Consider the following 15,375-nt stretch of genomic DNA (forward strand, 5'->3'; position numbering starts at 1 on the left):
GAACTGCCGGTGTGGGTTGAGGTAATCCGGTCGAGCACACCGCTGTCACCTTCCGCTCCTACTGTCAACGTGACCTTCCTGAAACCAGCTACTCAGATGAAGGAGAGTGAACATCCCAGACCGGCAGTCTCACACCGAGTGATTCTGATAAACACACCAAAGCCACTGATTTACTGAAGAGTATGATTATCCAACATGTTAGCTTGACAGAATATTTCCGATTTACCAATACCTAGTCTGACAGAGTATGCGAAATTTACTTCCTGATGTTAGAATGCCTATTCTTACTAGTTCAGGGAAACACCCAGGATTCGTAGATACATAATTCAAGAGCCCTCAGATTAAAGTCCACAAAAAAATCAGTGCCTTGGTGGACCAGCGGCTGGGTGGTCCAGGGTTGGTATAAAATATGAATTGCACAAAAATGTGAGCTATGAACACATATATATGGAATCTAAGAAAAAAAAAATGGTCATGAAGAACCTAGGGGCAGGACGAGAATAAAGACGCAGACCTACTAGAGAATGGACTTGAGGATATGGGGAGGGGGAAGGGTAAGCTGGGACAAAGTGAGAGAGTGGCATGGACATATATACACTACCAAATGTAAAATAGATAGCTAGTGGGAAGCAGCCGCATAGCACAGGGAGATCAGCTCGGTGGTTTGTGACCACCTACAGGGGTGGGATAGGGAGGGTGGGAGGGAGGGAGACGCAGGAGGGAAGAGATATGGGAACATATGTATATGTATAGCTGATTCACTTTGTTATAGAGCAGAAGCTGACACACCATTGTAAAGCAAGTATACTACAATAAATATGTTTAAAAAAATGATTTTAAGTAGATAAGAATGTGACCTATTAAAAAAGTTTAAAAATTAAAAAAAAAATGTGAGCTATGTCATTTAGTCTACTGCTGATGAGAACCTACACTAAAAGAGACAAAAAACCACATACTTTATATTCACATTTATTCAAATGCAATACTTTATTCAAGTGCCTCTTCTGTTTCTTTTCTGAGACAGAAATGAGAAGTGGGATGAAGTCATTTAAGGCCCTTTACTGCACTAAAATAATTCATGGGCTTTGCAAGTTGGAAACCATTGGGACAACTTGAAATAACCATCCCTGCCAGGTCAGACATAAAATATCCTAGAGCAGAGAAAAGGCAGCCCACACAGAGTACATCTTAGCGATCTCACTGAAATCTATCAATACTGCTTGACGTCATTAAATCACATGCGATGACTTCTTACTGGGGAATCTACAGACTCAGAGCATCTCAGAGGAAAAGGTAAAATCTGAGGAACAACCTCTATATGGTCTCTGACGCCAGGAAAGGACAGGGGCCATGAGGCCAACCACCTGCTGGGGAGTTAGGCACAGCCAGCCCTGTGACTTGAGTTGTGTTCACCGTGACTAAATGGGAAAGCTGACAATTTTGCTGGAACGTAAAGGTTTGTCTCCAATCCCCAACAATGTACAGCAGGATCCTGAAAGGGGGTGGCCGCACGCCTGCTAGAGAGAATCACTGTGAAACCAGAGAGACGCTGGAAATTGAGACAAAAACTGTACTAAATTTTGAAGGCAGACAAAATAGAATTCTCTCTGATCACCGAAAAATCACGAGATTTTTCAAGAGATGACTCAGGAACACTCTTAACAGGAAACTGTAATTTCTAGAAGCCGGCCTAGATGAACAAGTAATACCAAATGAACCTTTCTTTTTTTATTTAAATACTTAATTTGTGGATTTAACATGTTTAAACAACAGTTAATTAGGAAAAAACCTGCTTTCTCCCATGAACATTTTACGAATCAATTTTAGTCAAACTCTGTTCCTGCATCTTCAACTTTATTCATTCAACCAATCAGCATCCTTGTCGCCCCAACAGCACCATTTGGAGTCATGTGTCAGTTTCCCAGAGCCCGTTACCTTTGCTTCCTTCCGAGCTGACACCCAGCACTTCTGAAAAGTCTGTGGATGATGCTGAGATTCGCCCAGCAGACGACAAGCACCCACCGACAGAATTCACCACTTCAGACGGGTCGGGCAGTTAAGGGTTTCTTCTGAATGGTGGCTTCATTATTTTTACATCAATGGCATTCTGTACTGCTAAAAGGAATCTATTTTCTTTAAGCTAGGAAGACTAGGGCAGGTGACTGTCATCTTCTACGCTGACCTCATGAGCCACTTGATAAAACCCTTCCTGTATTTGGGGGGGTAAGATAGTGTAAGGCTGGCAACACGCCAGCATGCTTTAAAACCCTGCGCTCATTCTGCACTTTCAATCAACAAAATTTAAGGTCACTTAATCATACACTCAAGCGGAATCAGAATGGGCTAATGTGCTTTCGTTCAAAGTGGTTACTGAATGATGGATGTCAATTCAGAGAGGAAGGTTTCCAGGGCTGTGCCATTGGGCTTTGTCCTTGGTCTGGGCCGTGGACATGGCAATGTCACCAAGGGCCCTGAGAAAGCAGGCCACTTACCCTCATTTTACCACCAAGGCACTTAAGAAGGCGGCACAGGAGTCAAACAACCTAGAATTTCTTTACAGAAACTACAAGGAGAATTCACTGTACAGTGAACAATTTTGTTCAATTCTTGCCTAATTTTCTGGCCCTGCTCAAAATAAACATTACGCGCACACAGAATTCTAAAGCAGGAGGAAAATTTTAAAACCGTGTAGCTCTTCTCTCCCTTTTCCAGTGTGCAATCAGGAAAGACAGGACTAAAGACTCGGGTCTCTTGACCCAGAGCCAAACATCTTGTTTTCGCATGACGCTCAGTTATCCAAGTAAATATTCTGTTAGGATGAGGCCCAAATGCCAGATCTGCAATGCACACACTAGACAGAGATAATTCTTCCTAAAATATACATTATACCTTTGCAAAAACACGTTCATGTATCTTACAAGATACCTTTTAAGAGTAAATCGTATTGGGCCAAGACAGAGTATAAGAGAGGAGATAACATAAATCTTTGGAAATCAATGCTGTTAATGTCAATTTATCTTTTTAATGAAAAGCCACTGATACACCAAGCCATTGGATTAAGTATCTAATGCATGCCGTGGGCTTTGCACAAGAGCTAGGAATACTCAATAAAAAGTAACTGTTATGATGAATAGGCAAGACTGGAGTGGGGTTTGAAATGCTTTTGCACGAAGGCAGTAAAGCTCCAGGATGGAGCTTGTCAAGCAGCCCCGGCCAGAGCGTAATGGATGGATAATGGTCACCTGCTCTACCCACTCTCGGAGGATTCTGGGTAATTCCCAGCTCCCAAGCTGAGATCCCACTCAGGAAAGCAGATCAAAGTGCAAGGCAGTGACGGCAGCATATGACAAGAATAGACGATACATTTATAAAAAGAAAAAGGAAATCAGTGGACATCTGCCTGCTTGATCATTAATAACAAATTGGAACTTCTCACCAATAATTGGAGCACACGAGTGTGACATGGTCCCCAGCTGAGAATGGATGCTTCAAGGGAACACGAAATGCCGCTGAAGCACTTAAAATGAGAAAGCATTAAAGAGAATCCAAGCTCTTGTTGTTAAATTGCCAAAGGAGAAATGCCCACTAATGTTTGCAACAGCAGAAAAATAAGCACATTCTTGATTCTGGCTAATTCTTTAAATCCCCAAACGAAATATGAGTTTGCAGTTTTGTTTTTTTTTTTTTAAGTGCCTGGTCCTAGGCGTTTGCATATAGAGGATAAATTGAACGTGGCACTGTGAAACTGAAATGTATTTAGAAAATTTCAACATTTTTAGTTCTAATTGGCCATCCTGATAATTAGCTTGCTTAAAATGTCAAAAATCTTATTTGAGGGATTGGCTGTGTGACTTTTTCTGCTGCTCCGTCAGTTTCACAGGTAAAAGTGACAGGTAATTTGTCATGTTCGTGCCAAGGAGTTGATCAGTCAATATGTTAATTATCCAGTGTATTTACTCCTTTTAAAAAAGTAATTTGAGATTCACTTTGTTATACAGCAGAAGCTAACACAACACTGTAAAGCAATTGTACTCCAATAAAGACGTTAAAAATAAAATAAAATAAAAAGTAATTTGATTATTTTTCACTAATTACTGCTAATCCCAGTGGAAGTATTCAAAGGAAATGAGATACGGATTTCAAACTCTTTAACCCCATGCTTGTTTTCATACATTCAGCGCGGGTAAAAACAAAAATGATTTCACAGCTTAAATTATTATCACTAAAAATGATTATTTTTTTTATCATTGTGAATAAAAAGCAGTAAACCTTTGCCTGAAGTGGGAACTTTTGAACTTTGCAGCCAGAACATTTCCATTCCCTTCTTTGCCCTCCTCTTCCTCACTCATCAAAAATCCAGACATCTCGTTATTTCTCCATTAAAAACATATTAAGGCTCACAGTGGGAAATACACAGAAGGTGAGGAAGGCCCATTCTTTCCTGTTTAAATACCTGCAATTTAGTGTTAACAACACCTAAAACCAATTCTAAAACTTTTAACTCAGTAACTCATTTGTTCACTTAGCACACATTTATCACGTGCCTGGGATTATGCCAGGCACTGTGGCTTCTCATTCGAGGAGCAAGAAAGCTCTTGGGAGTAGAGGGACACACATTCACTTCTGAGGGACACACATTCACTTCTGAGGGACACACATTCACTTCGGATTCAGCAAATTTTTACCTACCCACCCCCTCCACTCTTGAGGGGGCGCTGTCATGGCAGCTGGAATCACAGGGCATCTACCTGGGCATAGGCTCCACGACTGATTCATTCCCCGGCGCAGCCCCAGCATCTGGTCCAGGGCAACTGTTATGAACGTTGCTGGCCACCAAGAGGTATCTGGTCCTTGGCCACTCCAAACTCACACAGCCCACAAGCCACGGGAGGGTGTAGGGGAGCCCCGGGGCAAGGATGCTGATCTTGGTGGGCTGGGGGCATGGGCGGCAAGGAAGGCTTCGTAGAAGGAACACCATCTGATTGGGTACCTGAGGGGTAAGGAGCAGGGGTTTCCCCCCTTTAGGAATTTCAGAGTTTCTTTGGGAGTCGTAGACCCCACCATAAAAACTAGGAGTTGAAGAGCTTCTCCACCTCGACCTGGGAAGCAAGTTACTCAACTCCTCTGGGTCTCAGATCCTCACCTGTAGAGCTAGCCCCAGCCTGTACCCGCCTTAAAGGGACTGGGAAGACGAAAGAGAACGTAGCCAAGTGGTGAGAACAGTTCCTGGCTACAATATTAAGTGTTAAATATAGTTACTTTAGATTGAAGCTAATTGTTTACACGTGCCTGCCTATTTATTTATTTAGGCTGTGCCAGGCCTTAGTTGCTGCACTCAGGGACTTTTTTAGTTGCAGCACGTGGGCTTCTTAGTTGCCGCATGCTGACTCTTAGTTGCGGCATGCATGTGGGATCTAGCTCCCCCACCAGGGATCGAACCTGGGCCCCCTGCATTGGAAGCGCGGAGTCTTAACCGCTGGACTCCTACACGTGCCTTTTTAAAAGCCGTCATCATATGACACTTTTCCTGTGTCGTAGCTCCACGATCTACAGGCCGCCAGAACCACCGAGAACTCGACAAGGGTTCCGTGCATCACCGAGTTTCAAATCAGGGGCAAGAAGTCTGGCTTTCAGGGTTTGCTTAGCTCTCAGTTTCATTCAACCTTTACACGCTTATAGTGAACTGGCTAAGCTCATGATCACTGCTAGTTGTGAAAAATGCTCGGCAAGACACATCCTAGCTTCCGCTCCTGGGGATGCGAATCGTGCCGCAGCTCACAGGCGTGCCAAAGCTGACTCGGGAGCGCGTGCAAGACGGTACTCAGAATAACGTGGCTCTTAAACACTGATCTTATGCGACCTGTTGAGGTTAAAAAAATGTACGAAGGAAACATGTTAAACCATTGCTTTGTGATCTGTGCGCGTTTGAATGAGACAAGTCTCGGACTTGTGACCAGTAAAAGTCACTAAAAAAGGTGTCTGATCTGCTTCTTCACTATGAGAGCCTTAGCCTACTATGACTTTAATCAGAAAAAAAGATTAATGGAAGCTGTTTATAGGCTGTGATTTTAATGCTAAAGCGTGCTCACCAGACCAGCGAACAGAACCCACGAAACGGAAGACTCCGCACCTTAATTTAAGGAGGAAGCAAATGTACAGTCTCGTTAATTTAATACGTGTGTGCATCCAGGTACGTGAGCTACTTCTCTGTAGGGGTGAATGAATGAATTCCAACTCTAGTTTCTATCCAATGAAGCTCCGTGGCTGTAACTTCCCATTTTTACAACGCAGATTTCTCATGTTTTAGCTTTTCAGACTTTATCAGGAAGAGAAACAAAGACACAATGCTTAATTTAAAAAAAAAAAAAGTACATTTAGAGACCACTGCAATAAGGACATCCTACATATTCGTTTCCCACCTAAAGCATACAACCATCCACGTCTATTAAGTACTCAAAGCAAACCTAGAATCCAATTAACACTCATTTTCTGGCTTCGAACGGCGGTATAAAACCATAGGACTATATGGATAGAATACACTACAGGTATAAATGACAAGTATATGAACTGCCTCCAATGAGTCATGTGAAATTTCAATCTGGAAGCACTTTTGCAACCCAATGGCTGTTTGGTAACGCCTGTGTTATTCTTCAGTTATAAAATTCACACGTTTAAAAAACGAACTGCGCTAAAATGTGTCCACAAGGAATTAAACCAATGCACTTCCCTGCCTAAAAATCAGCCAGTCGGAGTAAAAGGAAAATGTTTTTCCTTTTGTGGAAGGAGCCATTGCACATCCGGATACCGTCATCTCATTGTACAGAGATCCTGGCTCACTTTGCCACGTAAAAAAATCAAAGTTCAATGCCTCGAACTTGAGCCACACAACTAGTGATCCAAGGGGAGAGCCGAGTGAGTAAGTGAAGACTCGACAAAGATGAACACGACCCAAATGGTATTACACCGTGCAGACGGGCTATGAGAGCCCAAGTATCTAGATCACGCTTCCATCAGAGCCTTGGCATAATAAAGTTTTTGCTGCCATTTCAAAACACTGATTTTTTTTTTCTCTTGGCTATGGTGTGTCTAGGAGGTGGAAGGTTCCCCCTTCCCCCCAGGGCCTTGCATTTCATAATTTTCAGCACACCACCTCCCTGGGAGGCGGGGGGGCGGGGCGGCGGGCCAGTGAGCCCACTGGGACCCACTCAGCTCCGGGGCCCGCACACCCCAGGGGCGTCAGGGTGCCTGGAGTGGCCGCCGCCGGCTTCAGCCCCTTTCTCTGGGCACAATAAGAGCCCTGCCACCTCCCCCTCTCTTTATCATCAGTCATATCTCACCTATGACAGGCTCAAAAAAGACTCCGAGGGGAAGTATGCCTCAAATTAGCATATTTCTCCCCTCCACACAATAGAGGCTTTTAAGCTGCTGCTTTTAAAAAGCAGCGGAGAGAGGGGAGGAGGGAAAAAGCCACGCTGTTCTTAGCAACAGTATCTGAATGTAACGATGTGCCTCCCTCAAAGAGGCTGGTGTGCTTTTCCATTTTCTTAAAGTGAGCCTCTTCTCCGAGGGCCTCAAAACTTATTATAAAATATTTACTGGGCCACTGAGTAATCCGCATCTGCCCTCTTACTAAATTACAATTAAACTCTTTGATTAAAAAAGAATAATTATCCCAAAATTCCTCCTCCAAGCTGGCTATGGAGCGTGACATCTCCCTTTCTCCCAGAGAAATTGACGCCATGAAGAGATCTGGTTATTGTAAATACTTATTAAGGGGGAATCCTCCAAGGGGACACCCTTGCCATGTTTATTTATACGTTCCAATCACCACTAATAAAAAGAAGAAAAAAGACTGAAAGGCATCGTGGATGCTCCGACTGCCCTAGACTTGATGAGGTCCATCACTTCACATCACCCGACCTCGGAGGCTGTCCCCGTCACCTTTGTCTTGGCTAACGGAGACTCTTAAAGCTGCAACAGGCGCTGCGGCCAACCAGACTGGAACGTTTGAAAGGTCATAAAAACATCAATCTAGCAAATCTCTAAGCGGCCGGCAAAAGAAATGATGAGTGTTCCGTGCCACTAAACAGTAATTCTCCGAAAGACAGAGTCTCGTCTCAACTCGAGGCGGGAGAAATGAAGATTTCTCTGGCTCAGAATGAATTCTTTGCCCTTTAATAGTAACCCAGCGCCATCAGGGATAACTTGAAATGACTCCCTTCCTCCCGCAAACTCCACTTCCTTTCCTAGGGCCAGGTGGGTGGTTTTCAAGGTCCCCCCCCTCCCCACCCCGGGGAGACTCGGAGCGTTAGAGCTCTCCCCAGGGTCAGGATGGAGCCGGGTGCCAGCTTGGGCTAAGCCTGGCTCATGGGGCGGCCCTCCTGCCAAAAATGACATCGGGGGCCATCTGCTTCGCCTCCCCACAGAGCTATGCCCCACATGCCCCTTCCCATGCCCCACAGAGCTATGGTAAGTCTCCGGCCTTTATCAGATGCCTAAACATTGCTCCTGCCTTCAGGTCTGCGTCTCTCACTCTGGGACCAAAGTGCGTCTGTGAGCACGCGATCCAGTCCCCGGTCACTGATCCTGAGTCAGCCTGTCTCTCTGTTTTCTCTAACTGGACCTCCAAACCCTCGGCTCCCACCTCCACCTTGCTTTCTCATGTACAGCACAGGCCCCAGCCCCTTTTTCTCTGTTAACTGATGCTTCTCTGGCCTGGAGGGTTTCTCAGTTTGGGCCTTTCCTAATACCAGCTCTTCAAGCCCGACTTAAAAACCAGTGTTCAAAACAATAGCTTAATTCTCTGTAATCGGAATCTGTAGACCCAATGCAGTCAAGTCAAAATCCTGGCAAGCCTTTTGGTGGCTATCAGCGAGCAGGTTCTAGAGTTCTTACGGAAAGGCAAAGAAACGGGGACAGCCAGAATCATTCTGAAAAAGAAGAACAAAGTCAGAGGACTCGCAGTACCCTATTTCAAGACTTACTATAAAGCGACGTCAATCAAGGCAACGTGCTTTTGACAAAAGGGCAAACACATAGGTCAGTGGAACAGAACAGAGAGCCCAGAAATAGACCCGCACATATACAGTCAACTGACTTCTGCCAAAGGTAACTTGACTGAGAAAGGCTATTCTTTTCAACAAATGGTGCTGGAATAATCGGATGTCCATAGGCCAAAACGTGAGCTTAGACACACACCTTAAAAAAAAAAATTAACTCAAAATGGATCATAGGCCAAAATGTAAAACTGTAAAACTCGTAGAGGAAAATACAGGAGAAAATCTGCATGATTTGGGGTTTGGTGATGTGTGTTTAGAGACAGCACTAAAAGCACGATCCACGAATGAGAAAAGTGCCAAGGTAGACTTCAAAATGAGAGCTTAAGAAAGCAGGTCAGAGTTGGTTTAAAAGTTTTTAAAGACATTTGCTCCATCAGAGCTAATGAGTTTATGGGAAATACCTCCTTCTGGAGGACACCACCGCAGGCTCGGCCCTGGTGTCCTCCTCTGTGACCCCCAGTGACCTGAGCTGCCCTGCTCTCTGAAGCCCCGGCACTTCCTCTCCCACTGTGGGCTATGCTAATGCTTTAAGCGTGATCTCCCGGCCTGGCCCAGGACTCTGGGGGCTGGTGCCAAGTCTGAAACTTCCTGGTGGCCCCCCCTCCCCCGGGTCCTCACTCGGTGCCTGGTACGTAGTAGGCACACAATAAATATTTTTTTAAAAACCCACAACACTGACAAACATTCAGACAAACAACAGCCACTATGGAGAACAGTATGGAGGTTCCTTAAAAAACTAAAAATAGAATTACCATATGACCCAGCAATCCCACTCCTGGGCACATACCCTGAGAAAACCATAATTCAAAAAGATACATGCACCCCAATGTTCACTGCAGAACTATTTACAATAGCCAGGACATGGAAGCAGCCTAAATGTCCATCGACAGATGAATGGATACAGAAGAAGTGGTACATATATGCAATGGAATACTACTCAGCCATAAAAGAGAATGAAATAATGCCATTTGCAGCAACATAGATGGACCTAGAGATGATCATAAGACAGAGTGAAGTAAGACAGAGGACAAATACCATATGATATAACATATAGGTGGAATCTAAAATATGATACAAATGAACTTATTGACAAAACAGAAACAGACTCACAGACATAGAAAACAAACCAAAGGGGCAAGGTGGGGGATAAATTAGGAGTTTGGGATGAACAGATACACACTACTGTATACAAAATAGATAACCAAGGACCTACTGTATAGCACAGGGAACTCTACTCAACATCTTGTGATAACCTATAATGGAAAAGAATCTAGAAAAAAACAGATATATGTATTTGTATAACTGAATCGCTGTGCTGTACAGCTGAAACTAATGCAACATTGTAAATCAACTATACTTTAATTTAAAAAAATTTTTTGATAAAATAAAAAATAAAACCCCACAACACTGACAAACATTCAGCCCAACATTGCTGGGCTCCTACTTCTGGTCAGGCACTGCCTAGAGACACCTGCCCATGTAAGAAGGAATCCCTTCTCCCCCGGAGGGCACTCTCCTATTCTATTTATGAGCTGACTGTGAATGTTTCCGAGGCTCAGTTGGGTGCCCAGTCTCTTCCTCATGGGGTCACCCTTTCTAATAGATTCAAATGCTCTCTGTAGGTTGAAACCCTTCCATTCTAAATTTTAGGCCATCATTTCTTTTCTAAGCACCAGGGGCTCATTTACAACACACACCACACGTACGTGTATATATGGATATACATTCACATATATGTACATAGATACACAGACGAAGAGAAGGATGAAGAAAATTCTGGTGGGGATGGGGAAGATGAATTCAACTTAGAATATTTTAGATTTAGAAGGCTGTAACATATTTAAGTGAAAGCATGCGGATGTATAATGTGTGCGTGTGTACTGTATACGTGCACACATAATATATACATCTATATGTGCTTGAACACACATATACACATGCACTCACAAACACCTCACATATAGACATGCATACACATGTACCTATGTATATATGTATACACATATAAACATACATCGTGCACAAATGCAGGTATATACACGCATGCACAGGACACACCCACAAACACACGTGGTGTGTGCACACATACATGTGTCCCATGTACACACAATACATGTTTACACATACACATATTTTCACTTAAATATTTCACATCCTTCTAAACTCAAAATATGCTAAGTTGAATTCATCTTGTCCACCCCCATCTGATGCCACCCCCTCACTCTTCCCAATGCTCTCCTTCCCGTCATCAGGAAGCATCACCCCATCTCAACAACTTAAAATCTTCAGGCATTCAGAATTCCAGCTCCTCCATTTACCAGCTAAGTCACTTTGGGAAGTATTTAACTTCTACCTCTCTGGACATCCATGTCTACATCTGTAAAATGGTCATACTATATTCCCACTTCACTGTATTGTTTGGGACAGTCACTCAAATTCCATAAAATCCTTCTACATGCAATATACACACACATACTCTCTTCTCTCTCTAAAATACATGTAAGTTGGCTATGACTTCTCCACACTGGTTTAGGTACCAGATATATTTGTGTGTGTGTTTGTGTGTGTGTGTGTGTGTAGTTCAAATCCGTCCTTTCCCCTTTATCCAATCTCTCCCGGCCTCTGGCTTGGATGGTAACCATGGCTGTCCAGCTGGTTACCAACCTCTACAATCTCCCATCTCAAGTCCCAGATCAAGGCTTATTGGTCCGAAATGAACAACTTCCATTGAGTGGTTCCCACAATCTACAGTAGAACCCCTGCCTACTAGATTAGATTGGCTCTCACAGCCCATGGGGATCGCCCTCCTGGAAACCAAATCATCCATGCTCACTCTCCAGGATCCTCTTGGCTCCCCACGTGTACCTTCTTGCCTCTGCTTCTTGGACCACTTTCCTCCTCACATTTCCCTCTCCTCATCCACTTGTTCTAATTCTATTCATTTTCAAGGTATAACTCAAGAGCTGTAGCTTGTGGGGAACCCTCCCCATGATTCGGTTCTCACTATGTCTCACGTCTATGTCCCCCTCATTGACCACATTATGACATTCTTTTTCTCCTAAGTGTCCATCTGCTTTTTTTCCACAAAGGCTTTGACCTCTGATGGGACAGAGACCACACACATTACTTCTCTGGTGCCACGCCAAAGCACCTACCCTAGGGTGAGAAAAACGTGGTCACGTTCTATGAGAACCTAATTTTTCAAATAATAATTACTAGGATATTGGCAATGCTTATCTCCAGTGGCTTTTAAAATAAGAGTATCATTTTTCTGTCTTAAAGAAATAAAAATGGACCACATAGCACCACCTCTTTTAAAAAACTGGTAAGTAAACAGCCTTTCACTACCAGAGAGGGAACACTTGGCAAAGTATATTATTAAGTGTAAATTTACATATCGAATATATTACATTGGTAGGGCTCAATCTGTAGAAACACCAAGTGGTTTTCATTTTCCACCAACAGTTTGTGCAGCCCAGGGGCTCAAAATGACCTCGATGTTGAACAGGAGGCACATCCATCTGCCAGCAGTAATTGTTTTATTGACCTGATTAAAGAACAACTATTTCCATGGACAAAGAGATCTATCCAAACACATCAGCCTGAGGCACACAATGGCAGTAATTAGAGATGCATATTTCCCTAATTAAAATATGAGTCAATGGGCAGAACATAAATTGATGGATTACTAACATTTACTCAACATATTTCTTTCACTGGTTAAAATGTATGATTAGGCCAAAACCCATGTTTAAAAAAAACAGCTTAATTGGAGATATTATTGCCATACCACATAATTCACCCATATGAAAGTATGCAATTCAATAGTTTTTAGTTTATTCCTCCCTTTCCACTTGTTTCAATTCTACGGCTGCAACTGTCAACACGATCTAATTTTGAAAATTTTGGTCACCCCTACTAGAAACTCTGATCCCATTGGCAGTCAGTCCCCTTTCCTCCCAGCCCTACCCCGCTCGCCAACTCCAGCTCTAAGCAATCTCTAATCTACTTTTCCTATCTATAAATTTGCCTGTTCTGGACTTAGATATATGGTCCTTTGTAATTGGCTTCTTCCTTTCTTTTTACGGAAGTATAGTTGATTTAGAATGTTGTGTTAGTTTCAGGTATACAGCCAAGTAATTCAGTGTGTGTGTGTGTGTGTGTGTGTGTGTGTGTGTGTGTGTGTGTGTGTGTGTGTGTGTGTGTAATATATTCTTTTTCAGATTCTTTTCCCTTATAGGTTATTACAAAATATTGAGTATAGTTCCCTGTGCTATACAGTAGGTCCTTGTTGGTTATCTATTTTATATATAGTAGTGTGTATATGTTACTCCCAAATTCCTGATTTATCCCGCCACCCTTTTTTTTTCTTAAACTAACTTTTTCGTCTTTAACTAACCATCTTTCCTAGTACTGACTCACACTTTTTAAGGCAAATGTCAGTACTGTGGTGGGTCACCACCACACACAGTAATCGCTCATTTCTTGGCCTCATCACACGCATGTACAATAAAGTGAGCGTTTTCTCTGAACGACACCAGTGAGACGACCACTAATGGACGAGACGGGCAGATGGCCTGGCTGCTCTGTCAATATGTCTATTTGCACTGAGCGTTTTTGCCCAGGATTTGTCATGTTTCCATACGTTAAATATATAAACATGGTACTCTAAATCCCAAATCCCCAAATCGGAAATAATATAAAGATGAGACCTTATGAAACGATCTGAGATGAGCGAAAATAACACCTTACGTGTCTGCAAACATTCTTACACACAACTTGCTGCCCAACTTTTGAGTGTTGAACAGAGAAATTTGGCAGAAAATCAGTTAAGAGAGCAATAAGGCAATTAAAAAAAATCCAAACAATTTTTACTATAATTAAGTATTCAGAGACCAAATTTTAACATTTACCAATGAGTTTCTCTCTCCAAGTCTACTTTAAACAAATAAGGATTCTTGTTCTTTATGGATTCACTGTATTATTTCTAAATGCAAGGCATAAATATCCCATCTAAACTCCAACGCAACATTGATCCCACCTCTATTTTTGCACAGTCTGAATACATGAATTATGATTCTATTCAGCCTCCTTTCTTGCCATCACTCAGGCCCTCACAATATCCATTTCTTTACAGAAAATGAAAGTGTTTGCTAATCCATTAGCCCCTCAGCTCTAAGTGGATTAATGCTGGTGCATTAGAAAATGGCTCCTATATATCACGTCAGGTGAGTCATTACAATATTGGACTTTATAATAAAGCCAAAAAGCCCCTCCAAATTACAGCTTTAACACTTGCTTAATACCAAGGTTCTTTTTCAAGCAATTTTACGAATACTGTGATTTAAATATTAATTGGCTTTTAAAAATTCTGGTATTTCTTCAATCATACTTGTTTCAAGACACAGAAGGTGAAGTACAGAATTAACACCTACATTTTCTTTCTACATTCTAAGGTCTGAAACCACATGAATATTCTACGGCCATTACAAAGATATTAAGGGACCTATCTGACAAAACTAAATGTGAGAATGAAATATCACTTCACTTTCCCAAAACTAGAATAGCCATAATCAAAAAGATAATGACAAGTGTTGGTGAGGCTAAGGAGAAACCGGAACCCTCATACGCTGCCTGCTGCCAAGAATATAAATGGTGCAGCCACTCTGGGCAACAATATGGAAGTATCTCAAAAAGTTAAACAGCATTATCCATATGACAATTCTACTGCAAAGTATACACCCAAGAAAAACTCATACATGAAAGTTCATAGCAGCACCAGTTATAATCGCTAAAAATTACAAACAGCCCAAGTGTCCATCAACTGGTAAATAGATAAAGAAAACGTGGCCCATCCATACAGTGGAATACTATTTGGCAATAAAAACAAAGTAATGATACATGCTTCAACATGTATGAACCTCAAGAACATTACGTTCAGTGAAAACAGCCAGACATTAAAGAATACATATTATTCACTCCATTTATATAAAATGTTCAGGAAAGGGAAACAGAAAGTTGATTAGTGGTTCCCCAGGGAACCTGGGACTGGGGATGGGAACAGGGACTAATTGTAAATAAGGTCAAGGGATCTTCTGGGGTGATGGAAATGTTCTAAAATTGGATGGCAGTGGTGGCCATACAACTTGGCAAATTTACTAAGAGTCATTTAATTGTCTTTAAAACTGGTGAACTTGATGGTGTGCAAATTATACAGTCCAGTTGTTTAAAAAAACAGATGTGGGAGAAATAGTCAGGAAGCAGGTACAGCTATTCAGGTCAGAGATGATCACGGCCTGGACCAGGTAGGAATGAA

The 15,375-nt window shown here is 42.4% G+C and overlaps 1 protein-coding gene across 1 annotated transcript in view; it reads right to left on the reverse strand.

The window, feature by feature from the left end:
- GPM6B (glycoprotein M6B) overlaps positions 1-15,375 on the reverse strand; it is a 151,618-nt gene that overhangs the window by 57,030 nt on the left and 79,213 nt on the right. The gene's annotated exons all lie outside the window — the stretch shown is intronic.

The sequence above is a fragment of the Balaenoptera musculus genome, chromosome X (assembly GCF_009873245.2).
Source record: "Balaenoptera musculus isolate JJ_BM4_2016_0621 chromosome X, mBalMus1.pri.v3, whole genome shotgun sequence".
Lineage (NCBI taxonomy): Eukaryota > Metazoa > Chordata > Mammalia > Artiodactyla > Balaenopteridae > Balaenoptera > Balaenoptera musculus.